Source organism: Sorex fumeus, unplaced genomic scaffold, assembly GCF_029834395.1.
Source record: "Sorex fumeus unplaced genomic scaffold, SorFum_2.1 ptg000086l, whole genome shotgun sequence".
Classification (NCBI taxonomy): Eukaryota; Metazoa; Chordata; class Mammalia; order Eulipotyphla; family Soricidae; genus Sorex; species Sorex fumeus.
This window is the reverse complement of record NW_026606143.1, coordinates 24,737,457-24,745,882: the sequence shown is the minus strand read 5'-3', so window position 1 is coordinate 24,745,882 and position 8,426 is coordinate 24,737,457.

Genomic DNA, 8,426 nt, shown 5'->3' with positions numbered 1-8,426 from the left:
TGGATATTGATGTACTTTTTGTGACTTAGTTTCTAAATTTCTCAATTTATTCTAAAACCAAGGAAGAAAAAAATGCATTCAAATGACTAAGATTTCCCTCCTGGATTAAAAAAAATTTTTTTTTAAATCCCAGGAAAAACCGAGTAGAAAAAGGAGGGCTTTTTTTTTTTTTTTTGACAAAGAAACAACTTACTTTGGAAACATGTCTACAAGCCCAGAGGAAACTTTGAAGAGAGGAATTTCAAGTTTGGTTTCACTCCCCGGAGAAATAGGGGGATGTAAAAGTCTCTACACAGTAAAGCAGTTTTTTTTGAAACTCATGCATATTCATGAGGGGAACAGTGGGATGCTCAGATGACAATATACATCACATGAACATAGAAACATTTTTAAGGGTGTGGTTTTTAGTATGGTAATAGAGAGAGGTTGACAAGCAAAAGGTTGAGACTAGAATTTGAGAATGGCTCCATTGTGCATTCTCTACTGTCCGGCTGGGGATTTGGTGTCCTTACCAGCACCAAGTGTTCCTAAGGTTCTATGGCTGCCCAAGGAGAACCTAGAGAATACAATCAAGTGACTTCTACCAGGAACACCCAGTTACTCTCCCAACTGCAGCTCTCAGGCCAGTCTGTTTTAGTTTTCCTACTTAATTCCAGAGTGTACTTTCAAGTGTTGGGGAAAAGAGATGGGGTGCAAAGGTGCAAACAATTTTGATTATTCCATTATACCTCAGCCCTCACTTCTAAGTTTGGTCACTATATACTTTGACTCTTTAGCAGTTATTACTATTTCATTTCTTCTTTCTTCATCATCATTTCAGAGTTATTTTTTACATATAAAGAAAAATATATCCTGATAACTCACTCATGCTTTTGAATCTTGTGCGTTTGCATTTAGAAATATGTTGTGGAGATAATTCCATGGCATAGATTTAAAAATAAACCTTCTTTACTTTGGGTATACCACTGTACAGATAGGAATACCATTATGTACTAACCAAATTTCTACTAATGCATATCTAGGTACTTGTCATCTGTTACTATTACATAAAATGTAATAATTATTAAAAGTTTGGTCCCAATTTTTCTTGAATCCAAACTAGATATTGAAATACTCCAATCAGCCTGAATTCTCAGTTGCTGTTCTTGCTAAGTTTGCGCTTCGGAAGTAAACTATCCACAGTCTTGTTTCTTTCTGAGATCTAGAGTTAAGCTGCTCCTCTGCTCATTTGGCATGTCTTCCATTTATTTTATGTTTTATGGTTTAGCAGTCTCACAGGTTCAATTAAAATAAAAAAATAAACTAGAGTTTGCATGTTCTTGGGCTGGAGCGATAGCACAGCGGGTAGGGTATTTGCTTTGCACGCAGCCAACATGACCTACCTGAGTTCAATTCCTCCGTCCCTCTCAGAGAGCCCAGCAAGCTACGAAGAGTACCGCACCCACACGACAAAGCCTGGCAAGTTACCCATGACATATTCGATATGCCGAACACAGTAACAAGTCTCACAAAATTACTGGGCCTGCTCAAGAAAATCAAAAACAACCGGGGGACAGTGACAGTGACAGTTGCATATTCTTATTTCCTGATCCTCTTGTTCGACAAGGAGTGAAAATAATAATAAAATGGAATCTTGGGTTTACATGCCACCATAAAATCAGAATTTCAAAACACTGTAATTTTGAATAATTCTCTAAAATTTCATTTTCTTTTTTCAAGCGGCAATAATAATAACTGTAGCTATGGCATTCCAAAAAGAGGAGGCAATTATCATCCCTGTACAATCTCCCATTATCAGCTCTAACTGAAAAGTAAGAAAAGAAGTGAGGAAAGAAAAAAAAAGAAATGGGGAGACTTAATGAATTGGAAATCTTTCTCTGACCCTGAGTGCTGCCACATATCTTTTGTGATTCCAAACAGAGTTATGGAAACTGGGATTCACAAATGCCCCTTGTAAACAATTAATTGAGTTGAAACAACAGCTCTCTCCTACTGCATCTGCCAAAACTACCACCAGAAATCTCTTCTCTTAGGCTACACTTAGGCTTTATTTGATGCGCCCTTTGGAAGTGATGGCTAGTTGATTATTGGTACATCAGAATCAAGTGTCTTCTCTCTGATGATTTTCTATTTGCAGCTACCATGCTTCTTATAAGTTTTCAGGTATTGCTTTCTAAGTTTTGGTCTTAAAGAAACTGTAAAAGACTGTTTATAATATTTAGTTCTCTAGTTTAATAACTGAGCACTTACAAAGTACAAAGAACTAAGTTAGATGCTCAAATGGAAAAAAAGAAAAAGGGAAGGCACTGTCTTGCCTTAAAGAAATTATTTATTATATGTTTTATATTATAAATTATTTCATATATTGGTTAACAGGTCTAATTGTGCATAGTTCAATTTTTAAAGCTATGTTTATAAGTCCACTGTACATGCATAGTAAGGCAAATTTGTATGCAAATATACTGGTGGCAGCCCCTACACCCTATACTATTAATACTATGATTATAATTATAGTAAGCCAATAAATCATTGTATTTTTATATTTTAGGATGACTCAATATAATATTCCTTGTGATTTACCCATTGAAAATACCAAGTCTTTTAAAATAGAAAAAAAACCAGACCCCTACACAGATTTATTATCTGACCTTATTCCAGTTTCAATATTTTCTGAATTAAATCTTTAACCAATCAACGTGGGTTTCCCTGATCTACTGTAGTCAGGTAATCTGTAAAATAAGAACCCTCTGCCTCCCCCACCAGGGGAGAGTGCTTTCCTAGAAATAATGTTTTAATTTTCTAATACCCTAATACCCTCATCCCACCCTCTTTTTGTCTATATAAAATTTTCATTCCCTATTACTCCCTGTATACCCTTGTTACTTACTTTTTTCTTTTATTTCTTTGTGAGTATTGGGCTGGGGGGGAGGGGAAGGGGAGAGAGGGGCAGTGAATTACACCCAACTGTACTCAGGGCTTACTCCTGGCTCTGCACTAGGGGATCATTCCTAGAAGGGCTCAATGCTGTGGATTGAATCAAAATTGGCCAAATGCAAGGCAGGCAGGCACAACCACCTATACTATCTCCCAGTCCATGCCTTTTCTACTTGCTAGATTTATTTTGCTAGATTCATGAATCCTTTAAAAAAGCCATTTAGTCCTCTAAATTTGTGAAACTTGCTTTTCAACAACTCTATTATTTATGTTGAATGGGGTGTACTTATAATTCAGTATGCACTTCAAAATATGCATGCAAATCCTTCATATTTAACATACCTAGCACACTAAATCTGAGTTATTTTGCATTTTTGTTTTACTTCCTTCCTTTTTTCTTCCTACCTCCCTCTTCCTTCCTCCTTCTGTCATTTCCTTTCTTCCTTCTTTCCTTCCATACTTCCTTCCTTCCTTGCATGTAACTAACCAATTTTCCCAGCACCTTTTGTTGAAGGGGTTTCCCTCCCCCTAATTAATACACAGACCTCCTCAGTCATTAATTAACTGGCCTATAGAGCTGGGGGGGTGGTACTTTAAAAGCCCTTAATTCTATTCTAATTGCTTGAAAGTATGTTCTTATTCTGGTGCCACTCTGATCATGACAGATTTATGGTAGAAATCCAGGAAATGCAATGCCTCCCATCTTTTGTCTTAGCAACTCTTTAGCTATTTGGGGAAGTTATAGAGTTTCATAATATTTCAGCAGTTTTTGTTCTATTATGATTATTTTAAATGTTCTTAATGGCAATAAGGTTATAACCTCATCATCATTGATCCATGTTTGCAAAAATGTGACTATTGGTCTTGATGAGATTTCATATAGATTAACTCTTTCAAAATAGAGTGACTGTCTCCTATTCTTCACTTATGTTCTCTTAAACTCATTCTGAACAGGTTTTGACCTTACTGTTACTCAAGGGCATTGATGAAATCCAAGTTACTGCAATGGGTGGTTCTCAGTTCTTACACTGCTTGACAATTTGGCATTTTGTGACATGTTTCTGGTCCAGGGATCAGTACTTTACTAACCTTACTTATTGGATGCTGTATTCATTTTCTTAGGCTGCCACAACAAGACACTACTGACTGAGGGGTTCAAAATCAAAAAGTATTAAAAGCTAGATATCTAAGATCAAGGTGAAGTCAGGACTAACTTTTGATGAAACCTCTCCTGACTTGTAGACAATTGCCTTAGTATATCACCACAAGGTTTTACCTCTGCATGCACTCAGAGAGAAAGCAATATTTGATTCCTTTTCTTGTAAGTACATCTGTCTTTTGTGTAGAGTAGCACTCATATGATGGTATTTTAACTTAATTATCTCTTTAAATGTCTTCTCTCCAAATTTAGTTACACTGAGGCTATGTCTCCAACAATAAATTTTGGAGGTACATACTTCAGCCTATAGCAGATGTTCTTTTTATTTATTCTGTTAACCTAAAAAATCAATCACTGCTGTATAGAGGAAAGAACTATTTTTCAGAGTGCAAGTTAGGGGCAGCCCAGAGGAAGCAGAAACCAATGCAGAGTTCTGATTAGCTGCTTTTCAGCCAAAACCAAGACAGGTTCTAATTAATATACAGTTGGAGCAGGCTTGCTATTCTCAATAGAGGGGAAAATGTACATTAAAGTAATCATTTAAAGTAACAAAGCATTTGTCTTTGACTGAGCATATCGTGAATAGCACTGTGGCTGAACAAGAAAATACACCTCATCTTTTGGAATGCTGAAAATTGTTTGTTTGGGTGCCACACCTAATGGTACCCAGGGCCCACTCCTGGATCTATGCTCAGAGGCCATGACTAGTCCATCTGCTGGGCCAGGATTCAAACCTCAATGATGATGAGGTTATAACCATATTGCCACTAAAAACATTTAAAACAATCATAATAGAATAAGTACTGCTGAAATGCTATGAATATTATGAGTATCATAGGCCAGGACCTTAACCTTTGTACTGCCTTTTTGGCCCTGCGAAGCTATGAATTTAACTCATGGCTTCACCCATGCCAGGTTTGTGCTCTACCACTGAGCAACATCCCCAGACCAAAGGTGCGTATTTTGAACTCAGAAGATCAATATATTTGAGGCAAAAACCATTCTAAGGGTGAGAATATTAGAGCTAAGAGCTTAAGATTTTTGTGGATGGACATTTAGCACTTGGACTTCACGGTTGTTGTGATGTTATTGCAGTGGTGAAATGGAACACAGGTAGGAGGCCACAGAATTCTTCGAGGCAAAAAATGGGAAGAATTCGTTGCATTTGTCATGGTTGACTTAAAATCTCTGCAAACTTAACTTCTCTGTGCTCAAAACAGCAATTCTTTGACTGATCCCTGCCCTGCCATCTCCTCTTTAATTTGCATGGAGCTGAGTTCAATCCTTACCCCCATTATATTCTGTCAATAGTTAACCACATGGTGATCTCAACTACTCTTGGTTCTAAATAGCATTTATATGATGGAAATTCTCAAATACTGAGAATGGACATTAAACATAAGTGTATTAAATGACCACAATGAAGCACAATGTTATATCTATTCATATGGTTGTAATAAAAAGAGAATAACAAGAGTTGGCAAGGACATAGAGAAATTAGAACCCTCAAAATTTCCTGGTGGGAAAACAAAACGATGCAGCTGTTATGAAGAACAGTTCGGCAGTTCCTCAAAAAGATAAAAATAGTATTATCATACGGCCCAGCAATGTCATTTCTATATATACAGACCCTAAATAAAGAAAAAACAATAATTTGTATATGAATGCTTATAGCAATGTTATTAATAATAGACAAATTGAGGATGAATGCAATATCCAACAATTAATAATTAGGTAACTAAAATCTATATTCAAAAATGGACCAATAAAGTGAATAAAGTACTGAATGAACTTTTAGTATGTTATGTTAAGTGAAACATATCAGTCACAAAAGATAATATATTGTAGAGGTCAATTTTCATTAAATGTCCAGGAGAAATATATATGAATAATTAAGATAGTAGGGGAGTGATAGCTTAAGATTGTGGGTGTTAAATGAAGGGCATGAAGGTTACCTTAAGGTGACAAAAATATCTGAGTATTGATCATGCTGATTAGTGTAAATACCTATGAATATGCTATTTAAAATGAAACAGTGATATGTGTAATTTTAAAAACTTTCATTTTGATTTTGGGTTACACTTAGCAGTGCTCAGAGATTACTCTTGACTCTGAACTTGAATCACTCCTGGTGGGCTTGGAGTAAAATATGGGGTGCAAGGAATCAAACCCAGGTTGGCCATATGCAAGGCAACAACCCTACCAAATGTACTATCTTTCTGCTCCCCTTTATTAAAAAAATTTAGTTTGGGGGTCACACCCAGTGATGTTCATGACTTACTTCTGGCTCTGAGCTCATTAACTATTCCTGACAGTTTTGGGGAGAAGATATGCTATATTAGGGATCAAACTGATAATGCAAGCACCCTACTTACTGTCCTATCTCTCTGGCCCCTAATATGTTTACTCTAAAGGTATGAATTGTGTATTATAGAAATTCATAATAGAACTGTAATTTCTATAAAGAAAGCAAAGTTATAATAGTGGTCAGAATAGCTGTTGCCTTTTGTAGAGTGTGAATTGATATTGATGATAAAGAACCATGGATTATCTTTCTGTCTGCTCTCTGTGGGGGGTTAATAGATGTACACATTTCTTAGCTGTCATCTTAGCTGTCATCAGCTGCCATTTGAACAAAGACATGAATTTCAAAAGGAGTAAAATAAGTAAAACATATACATATATGTTATATATGTATATATATGGTATGTGTGTATACGTGTGTGTCTTATCTGTATGTGTATGTGTGTGTGTGCATGTGTATGTGTGTATATGATAGAGCTAGCTTGGTGGGCTGAGCACATGCTCTGTATAAAGTAGGCCCACGTTTAATCCCTGGCACATGGTTTCCTGTGCGCCACCAGTTATGGCGCCCACCCCCTCCACAAAAAAGAAAAGAAAAGAAAAAAACACTACAGTGCATTTTACTAGTACTCAAGGATAAAAATATTTAAATAAGGTATATTCCATGTGAGTCAAATTTAATATATTCAATTATTTGAAGGAGGAAGAGTTCACAGGATCTATTTCTATAAATTATGGCAAATATTTTGAGGATTGATTAAGCATTGAAAAAGACCCTAAAAATGGTTTACTGTTTAGCCTGAAAGTTCAAATTAAATTGTTTACCCTAAGGTATTATTAGCCAAAATGTTTTTTATGCAAGCAAAATATAACCTATTATATTTTTATAACAGTAATGAAAGTGAACACAATCTAGCCATCAAAGAATTAATTATTTAGAAAAATCCACTTGTTTATTACTATTAGATTCTATAATATTTAATATCATTAGCCTATATTTTTATGGTCTTTAGTAAGACCTGTTTGTCACAAATTGCTATCTTTATTATGAACTTACTTTTTAAAAAAAATTTTATTAGTGAGACACCATGAGATACAGTTGTAGACTTACAAATTTTTGTGCTTAGGTTTCAATTATACAATGATCAAATACCCATCCCTCCACCAGTGCCCATTTCCCATCACCACGGATCCCAGTATCCCTCCCACCCCCCATCCCCCCCATCCTACCCTGCCTCTGTGGCAGGGCATTCTGTTTGTTCTCTCTCTCTTATTGGGTGTTGTGGTTTGCAAAAGAGGCAATGGGTGGCAATCATGTTTGGTCTATAGTCTACTTTCAGCATGCTTCTCCCATCCTGGTAGGATCCTCCCAACACCCTTTATTTGGTGCTCCCTTCTTCATCTGTGCTCCCTTTTCCCCTTGCATGTGTGGCTGGCCTCCAAGCCCTGGAGTAAAATTCCTGGTACTAATCTCGGCCATTCTTGGGCGTTAGTCTCCTATTTTGTTACTTTATGTTCCCCAGATGAATGCAATCTTTCTATGTCTATCCCTTTCTTTCTGAGTCATTTCGCTTAACATGGTATTTTCCATGTATATGAACTTACTTTTAATTGACATTATACCTGGATATAGTAATTTATAAAACAAAAGTGCAAAAATACATCAGAAAATGTATTATGTTTTGACTGATTTATTTTATAATGAATGTGTATTACTTGCATAAAATATGAAGCAAAGTATTTCAACGGTGTCCAATGCAACAGACATGAGAATAATGGCTGAGATTAGTACCAGGAATTTTGCTCCATGAATGGAAGGCCAGCCACAGGCTCTAGGTGAAAAGGAAGCTCAGATAGAGAAGAGAGTACCAAATGAAGGGTGTTGTGAGGGCCCTCCCAGGGTGGGAGAAGCATGCTAAAAGTAGTCGATAGGCCAAACATGATTGCCACTCAAAGCCTCTCTTGCAAAACACAGTACCCAAAAGAAGAGAGAGAGAACAAGGGGGAATACCCTGCCACAGAGGCAGGA